Consider the following 27,015-nt stretch of genomic DNA (forward strand, 5'->3'; position numbering starts at 1 on the left):
AGTATCTTCAGGGCAAATTTCCTAAATTGTCTGAAGCGAAAATTAATGAAGGCATATTTGTAGGGCCAGACATTCGAGCACTTATGAAAGATGATGAATTCCTCTTGACAATGACGACTTATGAGAGAAATGCTTGGATAAGTTTCAAAAGTGTCACCGAGAATTTTCTCGGAAACCACCGGGACTCTAAATACAAAACTATTGTCTCGACAATGCTACAGAATTTTCAAAAATTAGGGTGTTTGATGAGCCTGAAAATACACTTTTTATTTTCACATTTGGAATACTTTCCGGACAATGTTGGGGCGTTCAGTGAAGAAATGGGTGAAAGATTTCAGAAACAAAGAGGAAGATTATCAAGGTAGATGGAATGAGAGCATGATGGCTGACTATTGCTGGGCTCTACACCGATACGATACATTGACAGATCATCATAGACGCAAATCTCTTAAACGTTCATTTCAAGATAAACGACAGCGTTTTCATAAAAAAAAGAAGTGAAAAACTGTAGGGTTGCAGATATTCAGATGCGACACTCACAAACTAAATAAATGAGATTTAAAACGCGTAATTGAAAGCTGCGTAGAATAAAAGGCTTGGATATTGAACGGATTGAAATGTAGAGACATACGGTTATACGATAGCAGCTTGAAGTGCTGATTGAGGAAATTCTGGCAAAGGAGTCTGAGGTTGCAGACTTGCAGGGCTCGGGGGTTGAATATAATTTGGAGGCTTGAGGTATTCTGCGTAGCGAATTTCGGTATGAGGGTTGGGGGTTATAGCGTCGCGGTAATAGGGCTCGAGGGTTGAGGAAATTGGGGTGTGAAGGTCGGGGGTTATAGCTTCACAGGTTAAAGGCTCGAGGGTTGAGGAAATTGGGGTATGAGGGTCGGGGGTTATACCGCAGCAGGTTAAAGGGCTCGAGGGTTAAGGAAATTGGGGTATGTCGGTCAGGGGTTACAGCATCGCAGGTTATGGGGCTCTAGGGTTAAGGGAATTGAGATTATAGAGTCATTCTGACGTTAAATTTGGATTCAGTGACCCAAAAAACATATAATTACACTATAACTCCTTATTCGGAAATTCGCCACTATTTCGTGCTGTAACGAAATCGCTAAATCACTCAAATTCAATCTACGATATCTCGATGGAAAAAAAAGATTTTTTAAATCTGAAAAAAGGGTTTTGAAGGGTAGGAGTAGTACTTTGAGATAGCATTACTTGTTTTTTAAAATAAAATTGGCTTACGACGTAATACTACGCGAAATATAGTGAAAAATCGTGTTTTTTGAACTTTTAGGTTAGGATTTTTCGAAAACCTAGGGTGATGGAGCAATTCTGAGGTCAGATTCGGTTTCAGCCCACCAAAAACCTTTGGGAACGTACTGTCTGGTTTCTGGGTTTTTTTCCTTGTCGGCTTGTGTAACTTTTGACGACACTATTTACGATAATTGTAAATCAACAAATAACGAATTCTGTAAAGTACACATGTGTTGAAAGCTCATTATTAATGTTTATTTACTTGTCAATTAAGAAAACTCAATTCTCAAAATTCGCGAATGTTTCTCGAATATTCGAAAACTTCACGAAGAAAACACTCCTGCGAAAATAGGCGGAAAAATTTGTGTATAAATACGCCCACTATTGCACAGGCTGGCATTCACTTCTAGCCTTGCAAAGTGAGCGCATGAGTCTGAATAAACTTGGCTGATACCTAAGTACTTTCTCTCATTATGATTAACTGAACAAGACTTTTCCTCTCCTATAATTCGAGTTCAACTTATAGAACATCTCGCGCTATAAGAAACTTGTGCCGAATTATTTCCAATCCCAAGAAGACTTTAGCTCTGCTTATTGGACAATTCGCACCATAAGAAACTAGGGCATAGTCTGATTTTCCTGGAAACCACATTCATATTCGCATATATTTGATTTGTCAATTTATTATTATTAGCTTATATTTGATTTATCTATTTATTTTATTTACAAGTAAAGAAGTTTTACTAGAAACGAATTCTTATTCATTAGCGTAACTAGATACAAGAGTACGAATTATTTATAAGTGATACGAACATCACAACTTGAACAAAAAAATCTAAATTTCGAAAAATGCCTTCTAATCAAAATCAATCGCTAAAATGCATTACAATAATGATAAATTGGCAAAAAAAACTTTTAGAATAACCTACAACCCTAATAAGTCTAAAAACTACCCTTAATAATTCTGACAAGGTCGAATATTGCCATATGTTATTTGATACAAAATAATTAATTATTTTTAACCATAATTATTTATTATTATGTAAAAACACAAGTAGTGTCTGCTGACGACTTTCTATCCGACGTTTCTTTTAAGTGCGTCTTTCTTACTCGATAATCTGGTTCCTTTTATGCATGCGTTGAGTTTAATGGAAGCTGCCGTTTCTTGTCTTCTTTCATCTAGTACGCGTATTACATCACCAATACAAGACCGAGTATTTCCATTCAGACAGAACTTTATTTTTCATAATTTTTGTGGAGCTTTCGATGTAGGCATTGCTTATATTCTTGAGATCGTGTTATCTACTAAATCCAAATCTAGTCCACTCCACATCACTATATACGGAATCCATTTTTTATAGCGTATTCAAGAAATTCTGGAGGGAAGTATTATTTCGATATTGTTTTTGGAATTTCCTCATTGCATTGTATTTTGCTACCATAGATTCCAATATATTTTTCATAATAACGTTGATAAAATGGCTATTGTTTGTAGGTGTCACGGTCGGATAAATCTTCACCAACCACTAACTCAAAATCTTCTTTTGTGTTGGCAACAACCCGATCGCTTTCTTTATAGTCGACATCTTCATGTTTCGAGATTAAATCTGATTTTTAATCAATAACGACTGCAATGCATTGATACTATCATTCGCATTTTTCTCTTCTGTTGTCAGTAAAGCGTTACAAATGTGTTAAAATATTTCGTCAATTTCAATAAGGCTTCTGCACAAGATTAATAAACAAATGAAATCTAATAAGAAGCTATGCACGTTCTTTTTTTCTTTTTGGCGTGCATTTTATTATGTACAAAACGTGAAAAATTGACTTTCAAGGATCGTGACTGCGTGTGCAAAGTGAGCACAGCATATTTTTACAATAATGAATGAATACCCATGACCAATCAGTAACTATACATCGTAAAATTGACCATCTTTTTAACTTTTCCATTGCAACATTTTTGTATTCTTTTAGCCATTTATTAATTGATGAAATACCATATTTAGATGTGATCTTATGCGTTATTTTGACTATTGCTGCATCATATCTTATTAATATATTATAGTAATAGATCTTTTTACAATTTAGGTCCTATGGATTACGTACTACAGATCCCGAGCATCTATATAAAGTATAACATTTTTTAATTCTGCTAATACATTCAACTCTTATTCTACATGCATGATAGCAGTTAATGGCAGTTTTACTATTCGCAAAAAAGGATCTTTCATTTTTGTATGTTCCATCCACAATTGAAAAAGATCGGATAAGTCCATTGACTCCAATTTACACCGATTTTTTTTCAGAATTCAGAAACGGCTTTATACATTATTGATGTTTTTCTTAATTCTTGCAAGTTGCTGTTTTCGTACAGACCTGTGTCAATTTTGGTGTTTATTTTATTCATATAATCTGAAATACCTCCTCTTTCGCATATTTCTGCCTATTCTTTGCGCAGTTGTTTTCTCAATGATTTAAAACATCGTGTCATCGGATTAACTTGATGAACTACTTTCAACTCTTCTGTACATGATACTTTTAAGACGGCTACCAGATCATCCGTGTGATGAAATCTGAACGTATACTGTGCTCTTTGTTCCACTTGACCACATTTAGCATATACAAATATGTCTCTTTGATTGTTACGCGCACCTTCATAAAATTGTAATCTACATGTACATCTCATATCTTCAGCATTATTCAATGAGTGCTTTGATTTTGTCATCATCAACAATCCCTACATCATCTTTGGACTGAACCTATATCATAAATAAATTTTTCTTTCTTCTTTGGTATTATTTTAGAAGTATCATTATTAACGCTGTTACATTAATCGAATTCAGAAATTCAGAGTCGCTGTCTATACTTTTTGACTTACGAAAGAATTTTCTGCGTAAAATTGGTTTTATTTCTCTCTTCCATTCTTCTGCCTTCTTTTCTCCAGCTGGAAATTTCACAATACTTTCTATATTAATCTTATTATTTGTATATACAAAGGAATAAGAATCATCAATTGCCTTTTCACTTGTATATTTTTCTATTTGTGTTACTTCCAAAATTGTTGTAGAATCATCTCTATTTTCTTCAATAGTAAGGAGGTCTTTCAATATTTTATCCAAAACAACCCAAAGACCTTCCACCAGATTGCCAAACAATAAAATTTAGAAGCAAGATTGATCTGCGGAGTCAGTAGTATTTTCATCTACTTTAGTTATATTCTAGTCACCTGGTTTTTTTTAATTGTCTCAATTTTTCATAATAAGATTGAACATCGTACATAATGTTTAAATAAACAATTCCCATCATCAATAAACAAATATCTAAATAAATAATTCCCATCACCAATAATATTTTTTTATCTATGATGGTGCAGGCCGTCAAATTCAATAATATCTTCTAATTTATTTACTATTTCATCACTTGAAACTTTATTATTTTTAATCAATTTACTTCTATCTTTAGCAAGTTGTTGCTTCTTATTAATATTTTTACATGATTTAAGCTCGATATCAGATGTATACTGTAATTCACAGTTATGATCAAACTTTTTTTTGTAGTCTTTAGTTACTCTATTACATTTGCATTACTGTATTACATTATTGTATTATATTTACCTACCGTATGATGTTTGACCTCGGCACGTAGTTCTGAGTTTGATTTTTCTCAGAGGTACTTAATTTTTTTTACGAACCTGCTGTCACATTTCTTCTTTGCACTCTTACAAATCTACAGAGAAATGAAATGAAATTAGCGTAAAGATCTTTTATAGACATCTACATTTAATTGGATGTATATCTACATAAAATTGTTTAATAAAAGAATTTGTAGTTATATTATAAAATTAATCGCATATTGACTGGCTGTGGAGTACCTCTTATTATATAGTAGGAATGTAGAGATAATATTTTTCTGTTGATTATTAATGAAAATAATTTTGACAACTTCGTATCGATTAACAAGAACCTGAAACATTAAAAATACGGGAATATGAAACAAGAATTTACCTCATGGAATGAAAATATACTAAGTAATGTTCATCATCCTATTTAAAAAACATACTTGAAATCATAAATGATTTTGATTTGTCGGTTGAGGGATCATGTGATGTGACGACATAGAAATAGCGAGATATTTAAGGTTTAATTAATATTTTTCAATTCAAATTTGAAGTAAATTTATAATGGCCTGGAAAATAATCAAATTATTCTCGCGGCCCGTTAAGGATTTTATTTTCACTGGTCGGTGCGGGGCTCACCGCCGCCCCGATCAGCTAGCCGCTTCCTGGCGTTCCGCCGAATACGGGCGGATACACGCTGCCCTGAAAAGGGATCGCGAAAGCGCGGCCAAGCACGAGAGCGTGCGTAGGTTCAAATCACGGGCGAGGGAAGGGACAAGGGTGCCTTCCTGGGTACGCCCAACACAACGGCAACACTTGAGTAGGTCAAATCGGGCTTTATTCACTCATACGAACTTTTCATACAATACCGCATGCCGAGATTTCGCAATCAATACTATTTTAGAGAGAGAGAGACGCTCGCTCGCGTAACTAACGCACGCTAAGTTGTCGCTTATAAACAGAGAGGAACTCACCGGGAAGTAGCTGCTGCAGACAGACTACTCCTTGCTAATCGCCCGCGTTATCGCCCTTGCTCGGGCGGGCAAGTTCTGCCCCTGGTAATCGCCCACCCGAGACGACGATCCACAGGTTCCGGCGATCTTTGAGGATAGTCTCCAATTTTCTCGCGCACTCGCACTTTTCTTTATCTGCCGGTCGCTTTCCTTTTCTTCCTCTTTTCTTTTGGTCGCGCACGCACGTGACAATCCCTCGAGCTCGCCGGTCTAAGTCCAAGTGCCTCTAAATCATTTTCTCTCCCCACCCTCTCGCTGCGGCACGCGCCTCATCGAGTCTCGCTCTCTCTCTCTCTTCACTCCTCGCTCGCTTGCCCGCTTGGCCATGCTCGGCCTCGTGCGCGGACAATCTTCCGCGAAAACGGCCCCGGCCGTTATAAATTATAATAATGTGAATTAGTACTATTACTTGCTAATATTCTAATTATAATTATATTACAGGTGGAATATTCATGACAATGATTGTCTAAATATTCTATTACGTTGTTTGCCTACAGTTTCAGCAACTATTATTAAAAATATTTTAGCAAACTTATTCGTGAAAAAATTATAATGACATGAGTTAATGTGCAGTATTGTCAACTAAAAATATTGACTGATTGCGAAATGAATTGATATAGGCGACATGAAAATAAAAAATACCAGTTTTTAGATACTGCAAATGAGTGTTTATGAAATACAGTTGATGTTATAGTAAAAAATAATAATGGTAAAATATGTAATGTTATAATGCCCGAACACTTAAACTCTATTAATCGACCATATTAACCATCGTACATAGCTTCGAATATCTCATCAAAAGATTATATAATCGCGAGCAGCTTAATAAGTCGGAAATTTGCAACGTTGTAAAGCAACGAAAAAATAAGATTTACATAACTTTGAATAACAAATTTTTATTGGTTCCTATTGATACTACTAACATAGGAACGAAAACAAAAAAGTTAATAAACTTATTTTGACCCTTATGAAAATCTGCGTATCCATATAAAAGTTCATTGTTAATAACTTTTTATTAACCAACAATTATCAAAGCAATGGTGTTTTATACTAAAACTGTCATCCAGTAGAAGTTACGACAAAAGTTTCGCAAATCACATACCCTATCAACCGCCCCTAAGTCATTCGAATCAGCTGCTTTGATGAAATTTTCAATTTTTTATGAAATTCTTTCATTTCATATTAGTCTAAAGATAAATTTATTTTTCAGCACATAATTATTCATTATTCTGTAAAAAAGAAGTGTCCAATCTCTGACAGCTACTTCCTCCACCCCTTCTAAATCTATTTTAAGAGTTAAATAACCGAAATCTCTTTACTCGCGGTTTACTTGTGCCTTTCACTAGCTTGCTATCTCTCTTTACTTTTTTTCGCGTAAAAGTTTTCTGTCCTTTTCTCTTCCTCTGGTCTTCGCTGTACATGATTCCATGTGAAAAAAAAGGTAAACTTGGTCGGGAGTAGTTACGAATGATTCGACACGTTTATATTTTGGGCACTTTTTTTTAAAGGGTAATAAATAAATATGCCATGAATGTGCAAATATATTTAGTCTAATAACAAATGTGAGGATTTCATAAAGAATAGAAAATTTAATAAAAGTAGTTGATTGGAGTGGCTGTAAGGGTGGTTCACAGGAGGTGTGGCGACCGAAAATTTTTTTGTAGCTTCTATTGGATGAAATCTTTAGTATAAATCACTATTGCTTTCATAATGGTTGGTTAATAAAAAATTATTAACAATTAACTTTTATATGGATATACGGATTGTCATAAAGGTTAAAATAAGTTTATTAACTTTTATTTATCATTTCTACGTTAGTAGGATCAATTGGAATCAATAAGTATTTTTAATTTAAACTTATATTTCTTATTTTTCCGTTATTTTGGAAGGTTGCGAACTTCAGATTCATTTTTCTATGTGTCTGAAGTTCGGAACGTTGAATTGTAACAAAAAAAATTATAAACATTATGTACAAAAAATTATATAAACCCAAAATACAACGATCTAGATGGATAACAACCACTAATAACCACCCCCAAAAAATAATTCGTATTTAGTTATACAGCAGTACTGTATAAGTCAACATTACATTGTACAACGAGCTACTTACAGGAAACACATAAATAATTTTCTTGCAGGAAACACATAAATAAGTTTATTAGGCAGTCTAATTTCTGGTAATTATCTACCATTCTTTTAACAATATTTATGTAATCTACGTCTTTTGTATTATCCTAAAATTTTGTTGACACCTCTTTAAAGCTTGACTATGGTGCTTTTTCGGATTCATTCATAGTTGTGTTAAAGTTTTCATCTCTAAATAAAATACAGATTTCAGGATAGTCAAAGATGTCTTCTTTTAATTTAGGATCTGATTTCTTACAAAACACTTTTTGTAAGTATTTAAAACATTGGTGGTGAATATGGTAATGAACAGTCGCCAATCCTCAGGTTTGTACACGTCTTGATTTAATTCATTGATGAGTCCTTTCACATCAGTGCAGTAAACTAGATTTACATTTTCATTAAAATACTTACGAAACTTTTCCTCTCGGTTTCGGTATGCACTTATTTTAGTATCCTTTGTCACCATATTTCTCCTCTTTAATTCTAAAGCTAGTAACTCCGATTGTTCTTTGGTTAAACCAATCTTTCTTATTGAATTATTAAGACTTTTCTAATAATATTTTTCAACATTTCTCTCTCTACCGATAGGAATATACGCTTCATAATTGTTTAGAGAAAGATTTTCTTCATTTTCATCAGATTCGTATAAATCCTCCTTATCTGTTGCGTTATCATTATTGTCAGTTTCTTGTTAACTTGATTTCTCAAATCATCATCTACATTTAGAACATCTAAACCTGTTGTACAACTATCCCGAGACTCTTCATTCTTGGCTGCTTCTACAAATACTTTTTGTGGAAATTCAACGCTCTAAACACTAGAACAATCTATACTTTCTTTATTAATTTTAGTTGTGCCTCCTATTTTTGTTAAACAAAAATAACAATCACTTTTATCTTCTGGTTCTTTCCATCTTGTAGGTATCCTAAACTTTAATTTGGACTTACCCTGATTTGAACTGATTCGATTCATCATTGTGTAACATGAGCCACATACAATATGAGGGACCCAGGTTTTGTCTTGTTATATAATATCACTGTCAAAGCACATCCTATATATGAATGGCTTATTGACTCTGTAATTTTTCTGCTGGTTTTCATCTCGATGTATAGAAAACATAAATGACAAGTTATTCGAATTTCTTATACACTTATGACTAAATTGGTTGCCAAACGTGCCAGCACAGTTTATTGAAGGTTGTATGTTGAAATGTGCCATAAATTGAATGTCAACTCTGTCCCGATCGCAGGTTAGTCTGCCGTCCTGGAAGTGATAACTCCCATACCTCCCCAGGCCTAAGTATGAGAGTTTTCTGACTTTGACGAGGACGCTGTCAACTCGTTGTCAGCTACACTATGGCAATATCTTCACATCCTAGCGCTCCCGTGCAAGACAGCGCACTTTCGCTGGTTTCGTTACTGCAAATAGTTGGACTGAACGAATCATTCTACTCATCCTATTTTCATGGAGAGTTGTCATGGTGGCCAACATATTTCGCAGCAGCAGGTTTTTGTAAGTACCACTATAAAGAGTACTAATATTTACCTGAGATAAAGTATCTCAAATGCAAGTGAAGTAGTCTATAGTTAGACTATTCACACCCAAGCATCAGTTATGCTCATGAAAATAAGGTAGCATATTATTTAGTACTAAGTAAATTTTACAACTCCTATAACAGTAGGTAAACTAGAGAGGCCATAACTCAGAGGGGTATCATCTCACTGAGTTGAGACGCTTGAGCTGATGCGTGTGCATCTTCAGCTCAGCACTGTCAACTCACCTCACCTCCCCCCTACTAAGCGGTCCGTGCATTATCGATTAACCTCCCCCCCCCCCTCCAATTACTGAGTTATACCGGTGCGTTCTACGCACTCCCCCTCCCCTACTGAGTTGATATGTTCTGATGCCGTGCGTTCTCCCCCCTACCCTGCCCTACTGTGCTGTGATGCCCGTGCATTATATGCACTCCTTCCTCTCCTACTGTGCTGTGATACCCGTGTGTTCTACGCACTCCCTCCTCTCCTATACTGTGATAATATGCTCTGACGCCCGTGCGTTCTCTGCACTTTCCCCTCCCCCTACTGATCTGATGTGCTCTCGATGCGCGCATTCTGTGTTACGCGTTTTGATTTTTATTGTGTGTGTGTGTATGTGTGTGTGTGTGTTAAATTTTTTAGAATTATCGGAAAAAAATGGACGGATCGGGGGATCGAACGCGCGTCCTCTGGATCCGCAGGCGGATACTCTACCGCTGGAGCCACTGTCACTGGTACCACGGACGATTCTATTGTGTATATATTGGCTACATGATTGATATAGGGGGAAGGCCGAAACGCTAATACATACAAATAATAATAAATTTAATAAATATACTAATTATAATAAATATTATACATATATATTTATTATAATTGGTATATCACGAATTAGTTTTTGCTGTTCAATGTGTGCGTGCGCGCGCGCGTGTGTGTATGTGTGTGTGTGTGCGTATCTCGTCTACTGAAGATGGTTTAATAGAAAAAAATTGCAGGTACCCGTGAAGACAAAGATAACAAAAATGCAACACAAAATCCTGCTTACTTTCTTTTTTTATTGATAAAAAATATATCTTATTCTACATGTTCTTAAAAATACATGTTATTCTACAAATTATTAACTTAGAAAAAACAAAATCACTATAGAAATCTTTCAACGACTGTAACGGTCCTATTTATGAGCTATTTATTAAATCACTGAATTACTGCAACTAGTCTAACGTATCTATCTGTTTATTCGAATTAATACATTAAGCGGCGCTACCTCACTGTTTACACGATTGTATTCATATAAGAGTCAAATCAAAATAAATAGCGTGACGTCACAAAGTAATAGATATAGATATAATGATTTTTGTTATTAAGAAAAAAATGTTAATTAGAGATAAATTTGACATAACAAAGCATTTATTATATAGATTTTAGTACGTAGATTCAGAATATAATAATAAAAATTTTGTTTAATTATTGAATAATAATGAATTTCAATATGCGAAATTAATTTATTTATTACTCTAAAAATATAAATTATTAGAAAGATGTAAATAATTTATATGCAAAATGAATAAGTAAAGAACATGAGTAAGAATTGGTTTCATTAATAACAGCTAGATAATAACTGTTATTAATAAATAAACAATTAATAATTTATTTAAACAATAAGTTGTATATAGAACGAAAGCATTAATTTTATACTTAATAATGATAGCTATATAGTTTATGAATCTTCGATATTAATCTAATGATTGCGTTATAAGATTATAGAAAGAATCGTCACAGATATGAAAATATTATAAATCAAATGTTATTAACTAATTTAAATATTTCTTTTTAGAAAATAGTTCTAAAATTAATCAACTATAAAGTTACAGTGCCGGTCAGCCACTTTTACCCCCCCACGGGCAAAATCAGTCTAACTTCAAAATTTTATATCTCTGGTAGAAATTAACGTACAGAGACGCGCGTGGGTGCGTTTGAAATGTCTTTTGGAGAGCTTTCAAATGATATGACTGACGGTTGCCATCGATTGTTTTTTTAAATTTTGCAACAATTATGAAAAATTGAAAATTCTGAAATTTTTTTATTATTTTTGACAATTAGCCAATTTTGGAAAAAAAATCGTACGAAAATTTGAAGTACACCATTTTTTAGCTATTACCAAGCCCTATCTGAATCACTCATCAAAAATTTATTTTCGTCAAATATGACGCGCGCACGGGCATTTTTTCCTGGAAGTGACAGTTTTTTTCAACATTTTTTATCTCCGTCAAATTGTAACAATCGAAAAAAATTTATAGGAGAAAAAATGTTTGTTTTTTCACGTAGAATACTGCAATAATTTTTTTTTCGGTTTAAATTATTTTTCAAGGTCGAAAAAAAAAAAGATTTTTTTTTTTATGTAATTTACGATACTTGTTATGTAGTATTATTGAATGGGTGGAAAAAAATTTTTTTTTGTGGTTTCTCATCTTTTTAGCGTACTGACTGTGAGAAAAAAAAATTGAAAAAAAACCGAAAAAAAAATTATTGCAGTATTCTACGTGAAAAAACAAACATTTTTTCTCCTATAAAATTTTTTTCGATTGTTACAATTTGACGGAGATAAAAAATGTTGAAAAAAACTGTCACTTCCAGGAAAAAATGCCCGTGCGCGCGTCATATTTGACGAAAATAAATTTTTGATGAGTGATTCAGATAGGGCTTGGTAATAGCTAAAAAATGGTGTACTTCAAATTTTCGTACGATTTTTTTTCCAAAATTGGCTAATTGTCAAAAATAATAAAAAAATTTCAGAATTTTCAATTTTGCATAATTGTTGCAAAATTTAAAAAAACAATCGATGACAACCGTCAGTCATATCATTTGAAAGCTCTCCGAAAGACCTTTCAAACGCACCGACGCGCGTCTCTGTACGTTAATTTCTACCAGAGATATAAAATTTTGAAGTTAGACTGATTTTGCCCGTGGGGGGGTAAAAGTGGCTGACCGGCACTGTATATAAAATATTAATAATTTTCTATTGTAAAAATTGTAATATTACGCTAATTGACTTTATTAGTTAATAACTTTTGACGACACTAATTGCGATAATTATATATCGTATTAAATCAACAAATAGCGAATTTGGTAAAGATCACATGTATTAAAAGCTCATTATTAATGTTTATTTACTTGTAAATTAATTTATTAATATAATGGTATTAGTTATACATAAATTTTTATAATAATAAGAGCATATATGTTGATTAAATGAAAAAAGATTCTTTTATTTTTCATTAAATAAGGAATCGCTGAAAGAGCTAAAAGCTATTACAAAGATCGAGTTTCAATAGTGTTTCGAGAATTGGAAAAAGCGTCGTTTGCGTGAAGCAATCCGAAAAAACGCCCGGATTTGTGGCAAAACAATTCATGGCTTTTGCACCACGATAATGCGCCTGCTCACACTTCATTGCTTGTTCGTGAATTTTTGGCCAAAAACGAAACTGTAACGATGCCTCAGCCTCCATATTCGCCAGATATGGCTCCATGTGACTTTTTTCTATTTCCAAAAATAAAGAGAACATTAAAAGGCCGTCGTTTTACAAGCATAGATGACATTAAAAGCGAATCGCTGAAAGAGCTAAAAGCTATTACAAAGATCGAGTTTCAAAAGTGTTTCGAGGATTGGAAAAAGCGTTGGCATAAGTGTATTGTATCCGAAGGGGACTACTTTGAAGGCGACAACATTAATGTAGATGAATAAATAAATATTTTTTTCATAAAATGAAAATTCTCGTTATTTTTTGAACACACTTCGTATGTGATACTATTACAGCAGGCGTCTATCGCCACTCCAAGTACTACCATCATCTCCATGCTCTCGATCGTCTTCGACGGTGAATGTGTAAGTTTAATATTTATTAATTTTTTAATATTGTTATATATAGATATATAAATTAATTTTATTCATGAAGAATCTTTTTTTACAGGTCTGATGACGATGACAACGACGTGGAGATGGTTTGTCAGGTCATTGTCTCGCGTCCACCATCACCACGAGTACCACGACGCGTGACACACGTCGACCTAGTGACGCCTCGAGCAGCACCCGTAATCGATATCATGATGCCACAGCCGCTCTTGTTGAACTTAGTTTCACCAGAGCAACAAGAGACGCCCTGCCGCCGACAAGAACAGGTATGAATTTTTTTCTTTTTTCTTTTTTTTCTAATCGGGGTAGTTTGTTCTAAATTTTCATTTTTTTTGTTGCAGGTCGACAACGACGACAACACCATGCCAGTATGGAAGGGATGGAATTGCGCATACTGCGCCGCTGATCGTTGCAGTCGGCAGCCGCAGTGGGTGGAATCACCACCACAGCGCGGATGCAGGCGGCACGTAAATCGGAATGGACCGGTCAGACACATGGTGCGCCGGTTATTCACATCGCGGTCGCCCACACCCGAAAGTTTCCCCGCTGTGCACCAGTTGTCCCGATCGCCGTCGCAAACTCCCTTGAGTACCCGTAGAATCATCCACAACGGCGTTCCCCTGCTAAAACCAGGACATTCAACCGGATTGAAAATCCAATCCGTTTTGAGTCTATTTCTGAATCCTACAAATGACAATTAAAAATTCATTAAAGTAGAATGAATCTTAATTCACTTTAATGTTTTTTTATCCGGAAATTAATTTTACATATTATAATAATTAATTTCAGGATAGAAAAATATTAAAGGATATTCAGATCGATTCCAGTTTAATAAATTTAAATTGTCATTTGTAGGATTCAGAAATAGACTCGAAGCGGATTGGATTTTCAATCCGGTTGAATGTCCTTGTTTTAGCAGGGTCATGCGGGATCTCGTCATCACGGGGAAAAAGCGACTGTGCGTCATGAACGACACAGTCGACGGCGCCCCGCGCTATAAAATAGCAAAATTTTTCCCCCCTGATCACGATGACGACGACGACGACGACGACGTCGACGATGACGATGACGATGACGATGACGATGACGATGACGATGACAATAACTAAGCGTCAGTTTTTTTTATAAATTTTATATATATAAGCTCTTTTTTATATTTTTATATTTTTTATACTTTTTAATTTTTGTATTTTTATATAATAAATGATTATTAATAATAATAATATGTTTTTTTATTTCAGCGATCAGACACGCACACACACGCGCGCGCGCACGCACAAATTGAACAGCAAAAAATAATTCGTGATATACCAATTATAATATTTATTATAATTAGTATATTTATTAAATTTATTATTATTTGTATGTATTAGCACTTGGGCCCTCCCCCTATATCAATCGTGTAGCCAATATATACACAATAGGAATCGTCCGTGGTACCAGCGACAGTGGCTCCAGCGGTAGAGCATCCGCCTGCGGATCCAGAGGACGCGCGTTCGACCCCCCGATCCGTCCGTTTTTTTCCGATAAATCTAAAAATTTAACTCACACACACACACAATAAAAATCAAAACGCGTAACATAGTACGCGCGCATCAAGAGCACATTAGATCAGTAGGGGGAGAGGAAAGTGCAGAGAACGCACGGGCGTCAGAGCACATCAGCATAGTATAGGAATTAGATCAGTAGGGGAGGAGGAGGTGAGGTGAGTTGACAGTGCTGAGCTGAAGATGCACACGCATCAGCTCATGCGTCTCAACTCAGTGAGCTGATACCCTTCTGAGTTATGGCCTTTCTAGTTGACCTACTTATAACATAGAAAGAACAAAAAGATAAAAGCGATTGAATGTTTTGTTTAACAATAATAGATCTTAATAAAGTTTATAAACAATGTATTTATGAAAAGCTTAAAAAGTATCACAAAATATATTTGATCATTTGTTAAATGAAATTTATGTAAAAGAAACGCATTCAAGTAATAATACTATAAATTAGAAAAAGTCTTCCTCTATACAATAATGAAGAGTATGTTGCTATCGTTAGAGAGCGAATTGTTGAAAAATATGATCAAAAAACTCTCAACGATTTAATTAGAAAGATTGGTTTAACCAAAGAACAATCGGAGTTACTAGCTTCAGACTTAAAGAAGAGAAATATGGTGACAAAAGATTCTAAATTAGGTGTATATCGTAACCGAGAGAAAAAGTTTTGTAAGTATTTTAATGAAGATGCAGATCTATTTTACTGCACTGGTGTGAAAGGATTCATCGATGAATTAAACCCAGACGTGTACCAACCTGAGGATAGGCGACTGTTTATTGATTCTTCACATCGCAGCCCTAAAGCAGTACTTCATCACAATACAAACAAGTATACTCTTATAGCGTTAGCACATTCAACTACACTCAAAGAAGAGTATTCAAATCTTGAATTGGTTTTGACAAAAATAAAATAAAAAGAACATAATTGGTAAGTATGTGAAGACTTGAAAATTTTATCCATAATATTAGGACAGCAATCTGGATTCACAAAATATCCATGTTATTTTTGTATGTTCGATAGTAGAGATAGAATAAATCACTACAAAAAACAGAATTGGCCACCAAGAGAGTCATTTAATCCTGGAAAACAGAATATACAGCTTGGATTGATAAAACAATTAATCAAAGCATTGGACAAAAACCCTGTACATCGATATAAAGCTTGGGTTGATAAAATAATTAATCAAGGCATTGGACAAAAACCCTGTCCAACGATAATTCGATGAAAAATGTGTGTTTTAACTTAGTATGAGTGGTTCAAAAATAGTTAAAAATATATTTAAGATATAGTTTTTGATATATTTTTTTCCGTAGAAATCAATTCTGTAGTCAAATTAATTTTATTTTCTCTGTTTTTAATTTTTACTTTCGAAAAATCCTCAAAAAAGGCATTTCTTTTGTTGCAGATTTGGATTTAGCATCGAACAATACGTAAGAAAAATGTGTATGGTCAAAAGTACAGACATCTTGTTCTTTTCTGGGCCTGTGTAATTTTTATTATATTTTCCTCTTTTCCACTATGCTCAAAAAAAATTATTTCTCACTGAGACACCACAGAATAAATATAAGTGCCCTGTTTGCTTTTACGATAGAATATTTCTCCGGGTCTAAATTTTTGTTTCGTCGTAGCGTATCATTGTCCCAAGACCTTTAGCCGACAAGGAAGGTACACCAAGTGTAAGTAACGGATTTCGATGAAACTTTGATATGTGATAGAGGACTAAAAAATAATAGACACGTATTTTTTTATGTGCTAATACGTGATTTAAAGGGGTGAAAACTGCCCCTAAAGTTCACCCCCGAAAACTGTTTTTTTGATATATCTCTTCTTATAAATGAGATATTCTCTTGGAACCAACTGGATGATCATTGTTACTTAATAACAATGTCACGCAGCGTACCAAAGCTCCAGAGGGTTACAACCCGTACTTTTTATACTTTTTATAAGGGTGGAAGTGATTTTTTTCCTATATTTTTATCTGCCAAAATTGTGAATTTAATTCAATCCTCTTCGAACTTTTATTATTTAGAAGAATATTAAGAATCAAAGTTGACCTGTTCTTTATTTTTTTCTAATTTAAGGTTAAACTACCCTTAAATTAATTTTTTTATTTTCATTGAAACTAAGCGCTTCGAGTTAACTGTATTAATTAAATTGATGTAATTAACATTGAATCTGTTCAATATAGTATGTACAACTAACAAAAAGCCAAAAGTATTCATTCGTGAGGTGAAGAAACCATTTAAGGGGTGGAAACTACTCATCATGTTCACCCCTAAGAACCGTTCTTTCAGTACATCTTTTTCACAAAACATTTTTTCTTGAAACCAACTGAAAATTATTTGTTACTATGTCACAATGTTATAAGTTATACCACAGATCCAGGGGGTTGCATCTCTTATTTTTCACAAGGGTGAAAGTACTTTTTTTAATTTTATTCTTGCAAACTAAATGAAACTTCTTTTATTCGGAAGGACATTGAAAACTACAGGTAATGTATTTCGAATTTTCTTTTCAAATTATACATTAGAGGTTAAAGAGTTCCTCTCCAGTTGAATATTCATTTTTATTACAATAGATAGCTACAATAAACAAGTAGAATTAAATTTTAATAATACACTGGATGATATTCCATATTACTTCTTATTGTTGGGAAACTTATGTATCAACATTATTAATTTTTTTAAATAAAAATATTCTTTCAAAATACATTGAAACTATCGAAATAAATTTATGGTTAATAAGCAGCACAATAATAATATTCTTCAAAAAAATGCTTGAAACATAATTTCTTACATCAACCGCAACGAATAATAGCCACGTTTTGACAACCGTCTATTTCACAATACGTTCCACATGAATCTCCGAAACTGAAATCTACGGGATTTTCAAATGCCTCTGGTTTATTTACAAGATACCCACTTTTATTCCACGCATACCTGAATAGATTCTTATAACGTGGGAATAAAAACTGGTTATAAACTAGTGATTGTAATTTGATAATGTTATTTTGTTTGTGTAACTCTAAATCATGATCTATATACATAATACTATCTGAAAATTGCTTGACAAAATTTTTCCAAACACAGAACCCAAAAACATTTAATGGCTGAATATTTCCAGTGGTTCCTGTAGGTATTCAGATGGATCGTTTTATTACGTGGCGTAGCATGATGCCGAGCTTCTCGACTGTTTCCGCTCCACGAGTCAAGTAATAGCATTGTTGTAGATTCAACATTTTGAAAATATATTTCCCTCAACCATGTTTTGAAGAGATCTGTAAATTTGTGCTGTTTGAATTGCTGAATTCATTTTTCCAGACTTTGAAGCGGCAACATACACATTCGGAGGCTTAAATATTTTTTGTGAGACAGTTGGTCCAAAATCTCCGGTTCATTCTTGTAAAATTAAGAATAAAGGTGATAATAACTGTCCCTCTGCTGATATCGTTGGTTGTACTGTATAGCTGTGGGTAGTTGACGAGACAGATTGTACAAGACACTGTACTTGCGTTTCTCCTTCAAGTGCTAAAATACGACCAGAATGCATTTCTAATTGAAAACTACTCTGATCTAAATTAAAGGTATTCGCAAGACCTATTTGTTTTATTAATTGATTGACGTCTATTATAAATTCCATTTCTTTTGCGTGCAATTCATCTATTTTCTATGCTTTTTTTTTGTTAATTTTTTGTTAATTTTTCTAGAAACGATTCTATGGGCTTCTTTAAATTTTACAACCCAACCTTTAGAAGCTCTAAATCGCACGTCCACGTTTCCAATCAATTTTTGTGCTTGTAAATGCCACCTTCTCAAGTCATTATCTGAAATATAAATCCAGATTGAAAAGCCGCGTTAAAGTTTTCCAAGGTATAATCGCAAATCCTTTCAATTTTTTCCGGGTATGTACCACCTTTGTTATTTTGATGAGCCCAGCGACGTGTTTCAGATGTGACTTTACGAAACCGCTTTTGTACTGTTTTAAAAGACAAATTTCACTTTCCTTTTCCGCTCCTCCAAAACTCCACAGCTTTTTTCTTGTATTCGAAACTCAGTGGCTCACTTTGGCTCTTGCAATCGTTTGTCGGAAACTCAAGATCAACAGGAAGTGTATGTAGATCAATATCCTCGACAATAATAGCATTAGGTTCTTCAAATTCTTCTTGGAAATCTAAAGTAGTTTCTACAATCGAATTGATGTTATTACTTGAGTCCATCCAATCTAATAATATTGACTGAAAAAGATCTTCAATTTTCACTTCCTTAATATTGTAATTTCTTTCTTCAATAGGTAGTTGTTGAAAATAAGCGAGTAGCATATTTATCACGTTTAGAGGATTGATTTTCATTTTGAATGCTAAAATAAACATGAATTGCTGGTAAAAATAATTATAAATACAAGAAAAATCTTCAACTTATCTTATCTAGGCTCATAATTAGTCGGTGAAGAATATTATATTTACACATGTACTCCATAAAGAAATTAATTAGAAAATAACTTGAAGAGACAATATCAAAAATAAACTTACATTATATATAAATTAAGAAAAAAGAATTATTCACACTAACAGAGAAAAACAAAAATTTTTTGAGAAAAAGATTGTTGAAAATCAAAGATGGATACGAAAGTGATTTTCAATACGAACATGTAGAATGCCTGATTCAGTTCATTTATTTCTACACATATTCCAATTCAAAATCCATATGTAGCGTTCTCGCATCAATATAATATTTTTCACATGGCTGAAATATATGACCTAAAACTTACATGCGTTACTACTCTTGAAATTTTTTTGAGACTTGAAATAATATAAATGTGTATATATTTTTTCGATTGTTTCGCATGAATTTCTTTCGCAGAATAGCACCGACTCACAACAAAACATTCGATTGGCTGGCACCGAATAAAAATATACGTGGTAGGCACATGATGATGAAACCTATTACAATATTTTACTTTACTTTATTTTACAATACTTTTCTTTTTTAATATTTGCAACGATTACCGAAAATCGTTCGACTCGCGCGAGGTTAATAAGCGGCTGAACGAGGAAAGCCGCGATCGGTTCACGAGAGAGAGAGGGCGCGTAGGGGCAATGACCGGGAGGGGAGCGTTCAACAGGCAGTATGACTGTGTCACTCAGTCCACCTGTATCGTAGAGCTAACCCTTTTCCGTGCCTTCAACGCGTTTCTTGTGGTGGTGCTAAAGCGAACAGCGTGAACTTGAGTGCGTGGGTAGCAGCAGCAATAGCAGCAGCAGCAATAGCTGCAGCAGCAGTAGCAGCGACAGCAGCGACAGCAACCACAACAACAGTAATCGCGGCGGTGCAGCGAGCAGCGAAGCAGCTTTTCAGCAGCTTGTTGATCGGATACGGTTGGCCACCGTATCCTCTACTATTTCGCGGTAGGTGCACCTTCCCATTATTGTTAATAGCGTGCGATCCCGCGCAGTGTGCGCGAAGAGATTAATTGTTGCGTGCGAGCGGTTAGTTCGCGGTAATCGCGGTTTTCTCTCTCTCTCTCTCATACAGCGTATGTTGTCATTCGCGCTAGCGTGCGCAAGACTCTCGGCAAATCCCCCGTGTACTCGAATTGCATGAATAAAGTGAACGTTAGTCTTTACTTAATCTAGTCATCATTATTTAGTCTTTCCTTTGTCTGGAGGTCGCGTCTGTTTATATTTGATTCGAATTAGCCAGTAGTCTGTCACGGATCCCGCGGAGGTGATTAGAGGCGCCCTGCAAACATAGTTTCCAGCAGCGGCCGCGCGAGCGCTACTAAGCAAGGGCGACAGCGCCGCCAAGCGGCGAGTTGGGGGAACCTAACTCGGAGTAGCGAAGAGACTCTGCGCAGGCGCACTCCAAGACAAGGTAGGTTGATGTGCTTCGAGCACATAGATAACTAGGCGTCGTTTAGTCATTATATAGGTACATTTAAGAGTTATTGTAGGCTAAACGGCAGTCTGTTACATATTTAATTTAAAGAAATTAATAACGATTTAAGTTATCAAAAACATATTTTTATTATCTTTGAATATGTTTAATTATACAAATAACTAATTTTCATATATTGTTTCAATTCGAGAAAGCTTTGTTTTGATGGAAGAAATTTTTTAGAAAAGCATCATCGTATAAGTATTGTGTATTTAAAAATTTATAAAATATTCTATAGAAATGGAGTAATCTTATGAAAATCTGATTTTAGAAGTGAAATTTGATGGTAGTTTTTACCGCTTTGAATGTGCTATTGACATATAACGATATACATTTCTCATTATTTTAGGCCTTCTTTAGATTAAAATTTCATTCAAAGCGGTTATCATAGCTATTTGTTAAAAGGAAACTATATATTTAACTGAAAAAGGGCTTACCCTCTAATATATAATTTAAAAAGAAAATTTAAAATACATTACCTGTAGTTTTCAATGTCCTTCCGAATAAAAGAAGTTTCATTTAGTTTGCAAGAATAAAATTATAAAAAATACTTTCACCCTTGTGAAAAATAAGAGATGCAACCCCCTGGATCCGTGGTATAACTTATAACATTGTGACATGGTAACAAATAATTTTCAGTTGGTTCCTTATCTACAAATAAGCATTACTAAGCCTTGCATGCTTATTTTTCTGATTGTTCGTTTGTTTTCGTGAGCCTAAGGCGCCTGCTACGATACCTTGCTGTACCATACGCGAGCCACGCCACCTACGGCCAGTAGTTGTTATGTCGAGTGGCCTAAGCCGAGCACACGCAGTTTGGGATACTGTATACAGAACCTAGTACCAAGAATAAAGCAAATTCTACTCACAACGTCTGGAGCCTTTATTTATCTCCGTCTCTCCTCCCTTCCAATCTTAATGGATTCATGAAACACTGATTTTGCTGCTGGATGGTTTACTGGCTGCTGGAATTCTTCATTCCTGGTGTAGTGCTGGGAAGCATGAAAACGTGCTCTCAAGTGGCGGGCAGGCCCTTGTATTCCCTCAGAATGACGAGAGGAAATCTTTCTTCCCTAGGCCCTCATATGTAGAAACATAAATCTAGCCTTTCATTCTGACATTGGTCCTTTTTGTTTTTCCATGATCTCATTGGTCGGAGGGTGGGAATTTTTCGGAGCGGCTAGGAGCATAAACCTATTTCTTTGTAGGTCTTTCCCTTGTGACGAGGCCCTGGCTAGAATAGCCGGCCCTGTCTGGCTCTCTCTTTCTCTCTCTCTCTCTCTCTCTCTCGCAGCCTCGCTCCTTCGCTGTTGCCCTGGTGAGTGCTTGAAATTACGAACCGATACCGATGCTCGCCCCGCTTTATTTCAAGATCAATACCTGATCCAGGCATCGTCATTTGGAGCCAATTAGGAGTGAGAGCGGCTTCGGCACGAAGAAGACAGAGAAAATGACGCGTCGCGAGTAGAGAGTAAGCGAGCGTGAGTGACCCGCGGCAACCCGCTCGCGAGAGCGAAGCCGCCGGCGTCGCTCGAGCTGACGCGCGAACGATTAGGGGGGGGGAGTTCGAGCCTAGATTCAGAGTTAAACGGATCGTTTGACGGCCGAGCGTACACACGTGAAAGAGAACAAATCAGACAAAGAAACAAAGGACGATAAGCAGATAGCAGCAAGGAAAGAGGACTTCGAACGACGATAGCACCGAGGAATCCGCCTCCGAGCCTGCCACGAGTCTACCTGCAGTCCAGCAGTATTTCCTGTCTGCGGTCGAATTACTAGCAACAGTTCCTGCCAGCAATTACCAGCAACAGTTCCTGCAGCGGCATCAGTGGCGATTCCTGCCAGCAGCCTCACCAGGTCAGGTCGTCTCTCTCTTTCTCTCTCTTTCTCTCTACATTCGTAAGTGCGCGACGCGTCGGCGAAGAGATCGCGATCTTCCGCGAGCACGGCGAAATCTAGGATTGTAACGAGTCCCTCCTTTATACTCTCTCTAATCATTGTACCGTGCCCCCGTGCGATTTTTCGCACGAGCGCAGGCACGCGGCGTTGAGGACGATGCATGAACTCGCGTCGTCGCTCTTTATTGTTAAAGTCGAGAATAAATATTGTTAACGGTTATCGCAAGTGATAATTGTGTGCGCCTTACATTCCTTTCCTCTCAAGCTGAAGCCCAAAACGCTAATTTAGTGACGAGGCCTATCGTCATCGTTCAGAGGAGCGAAAGAGCCTCTCTTACCTTTCTCTTTAAAAATAATTTGTGATACGACGCTTGGGCACGGGCCTTTGCATTGCTCGTGGGAATTACCATTCCCCATAACGCATTAGATTTTTAATCATCAGTATCACACCCTCAAGAGAAGACTGTTTGAATATGGATTCTCGACTTGTATTCGCGCTATTATTTATAATAAACATGCAAGAATTTTCATTAATATTATAATTTATCTTTATTCGTTACATTTGTTTTTTTTTAATAATTAACATTTTAAAATGAATATTCCTAATATTAACTTGTTACGTTCATTTTTTCAATCATACTTAATTCATTAAATTTTATGTCCGTAATTTACATGGGTGCAAGAAATGGCAATTTAATACTTTTTAAATTTTTTCATTATTTACTATTTACGCATGGTAAACAAGATGCAGATTGCGTTTTACGATTTCCAAGATAAGCGATCGACAAGGGCGCAAGGCAGGGAGAGCGCATTTCGGCGTGGCTCTATGCTTTTCTTATGGGAGTTTTTTTATATACTCGTAGAGTTCGCGATTTTCCTCTATTTGGCTATGGCCTACATCTTTTGAAACGAAAATCCTATGAAACTGAGTTCGATGCAAAAGACACTTTTAAATTTTAAACCTTACTTTTTACCGAAAAATAGAGGTTGTCATTTAATTTATTTGGAACCTAAAAAATAATTTAAGAAAAATGGTCCACCATCACACTGCAAATGTGATATGGAAATCGATATCCTACATCTAAGGTCCATAGGAATACATTATAAGATTTTTTATTATGTTCCTGATTTAAGAAATATGCCCGTCAAATTAGAAACGCTTATCTCTATTCTACTCTCAATAAGATATCAATTTTATGAAAACGATATACTCTTAGCTCGAGAAGTGAGACAAGATTCTAATAGATAACAAACGTATTAGAAAAATATTCGAGTAATAGGACTTATTTTTGTCCCTTAAGACTCGGAAGACTAGCTTCCATAGTGTCATAGAAAGACGAAACTAACATAAGACGTAATAAATCGTTTACTCTACTTAGTACCTATATGAGGAAAAGAAGGCCAGACAGTACCACCAAATGTCGAGGGACGATTCATCCAAAAATTGTCGATCTAAACTCATATTTTGCTCATGAGCGTAGCAGGTCTCATGAGTTGGTCATCTAGATCCATAATGAGACCAGGTTATTGAGTTTATGGGTAAGTGATGTGTTGAGATCACAAAAAATTAGGTGTTAAGCTAACTTTATTTGATCAGACCAAATGCTCAATCTGTAGCCAGCGTAGCTCATCTCCTACTGGCGTACACTTTGGACAGATATATTACTGTTACGTCGAGAACGAATCAGACTATTTTATAGCGGTAAAATTTGAATTTTTTTTTATGAAAGGGGAGTTCCCGTAATTAAAGTAATAGTCATTTAATAGCTGACTTTATTCTCAGTAACGCACTTACCCTTTCTGGGTTTAACCCTTTATAGATTAGTTTTTATGTATTTTGTACTATAAAAGAGGACGCAAAGCGATTGTAATACACACTCTGTATTCGACTCTTTAATACTACGGACCTTCTGTAATTTGATCAGTAAATATTTTAACTTTATTTCTATAATAATTTATTTGAGAGTTATACCTAATTCTTGTATCTACGTTACATCTCTGGCTTCTCGGGTACGAGTTTCTGAACCAGTTAAATTACTGGTAAAATTATTTAAATTGTTACTTTTCCACTCGGTGCTTTAGATACGTTGCCGGCCTGCTCTCGTTTTAGTCTCGCACCCGTGGTAAAGCGCTTACGCGTTGACCGAAAAGAAACAGTCGCGTTTCAGTAACTCTTGTCAATTCGCGACCATTACGTGAGACGTAACATTACAGAATGATATCTATTTTATTATTATTAATAATAATATTATTTATAGTTATTTATAGCATTTAGTTATTTACTTATTCATTTATTATTAACTAGAATACTGTACATATAATACAAAATAGCAATAAATATACAAGTATGTTAAAAAATAATATTGCAACCCAGCTGAAGAAATTAATTTTCTGTTCGCTGGTCTGCAATACAAACTAAAAACTTAATCTAATGATATAACTACTAAAACTAAAACTATTTTTTTATTTATTTCCAAAGAATATTTACGATCCATCAACATTAAATAAAAAAGACAATAAGTAAATTATTTTACTAAACAGAGAATTTTACATGTTATCAGCAGAGTACTTCAGTAAGTATTCTATCTTGATGTAATTGGAAGGTGCAACTATTTGTATTGAGTTATATTATGTTTTCATTATTTTATATTTCTTGAGTCTAGTGTTGGTAATCGATTCCGAGAGAAGTTTGCCAATACGTTTGTTTGTGTGGTTTTGTAGTCTTGTAGAGTATGTTGCGAAGAAAGTTTGAATTTCTTCTTTCACTGTTGCAATCTGTAAACCATTTCTAATAATTTCGTTTGGACTGAACCACGGCGCGTGTGTTACGCTGCGAAGGACTTTCGATTGAAATCTTTCTAAAATTTCGATGTCCGAGTTCGAAGCGGCTCCCCATAGTTAGATGCCATAGGTCTAGACTGGCTCGAGTACTGCTTTATATAGCAGAAGTTTATTTTTAATTGTTAGCTCGGATTTTTCTCCAATAAGCCAATACATTTTTCTCCATTTTGATCCTAGTTGTTTTCTCTTGGTGAATATATATTGATTTACTCTCGTTTAATATTATTCTCCACGAATTTTACCAATTTTGGAAATGATTATCTACGTAATTTTGTAGTGTTTCCGATGATGTTGTTGCTTTTCGATGCATTATTAATATTGCTGTATCGTTTGCATATGTTGCTGTCAAAATATTTGGAGACTCTGGTAAGTCCAATGTATACTCGTATAGCAGGTATAGTGTTGGGCCTAAAACACTGCTCTGTGGTACTCCTGCTTTTATTACTTGACGTGTTGCCACTTTTTTATTAATTTTTACTTAAAATGTTCTACCTTGAAAGTAAGATTGTAGCAAATCACTGTAACATTTAGGAAAAAATTCTTTCAGTTTGTGTAGAAGCCCCTCGTGTCAGACTTTATCAAATGCCTGCGCGACGTCGAGAAATATGCCTGTACAGTATTGTTTATTTTCTATGGATTTTTTCATTATTGATACTATTCTATTCACTTGTTCAATTGTGGAATGTTGATTTCTGAATCTAAATTGGTGGTCCGGGATAAATTTTCGATCTATTATAATTGGATTTATTCTTCCTAATATGATTTTTTCATAGATTTTTGAGAGTACAGGTAGTAGACTAATTGGTCTGTATGAGGTGACAAGTTCATTTTCTTTACCGGGTTTTGGTATTAAGATAATGTAACGCTTCAAATTATATTATTATTCAAACGCGTACGATTTTTTATTTAATTTGTTCACTTTAAAGAGAATTTAAACTCAGTCATATATCATCAATTAATTGTTACTCATAAATAAAAAGGAATACATTTTTATATAAACACGCAAATGTGATGATGATGATTGTGTGAATAACGAAAAGAAACTAGTAGAAACAACGCAGAAACTCCTTCGGATTGCGCTTAAACAGCGTCAGACATTGCTCTGAAGTTGTCGCACGGTTGTGCTTGTTGTCCGGAGTGAGCAAACGCGGCACCCATCGCGCCGACAGCGTTCTCATGCCCGAAATTTCATGCAGGACATGACCCACACGGTCTTTTGAGATGCCTACGATCTTAGCTATCTCTCGCACCTTCAATCGTCGATCTGCCAATACGAGATCGTGAATTTTTGGCAAGTTATCCTCCGTGGTAGCCGTTTTCGGAGCACCTGGACGTGGCTC

This window comes from Phymastichus coffea, unplaced genomic scaffold (assembly GCF_024137745.1).
Source record: "Phymastichus coffea isolate CEN01 unplaced genomic scaffold, Cenicafe_Pcof_1.1 PCOF00030, whole genome shotgun sequence".
Classification (NCBI taxonomy): Eukaryota; Metazoa; Arthropoda; class Insecta; order Hymenoptera; family Eulophidae; genus Phymastichus; species Phymastichus coffea.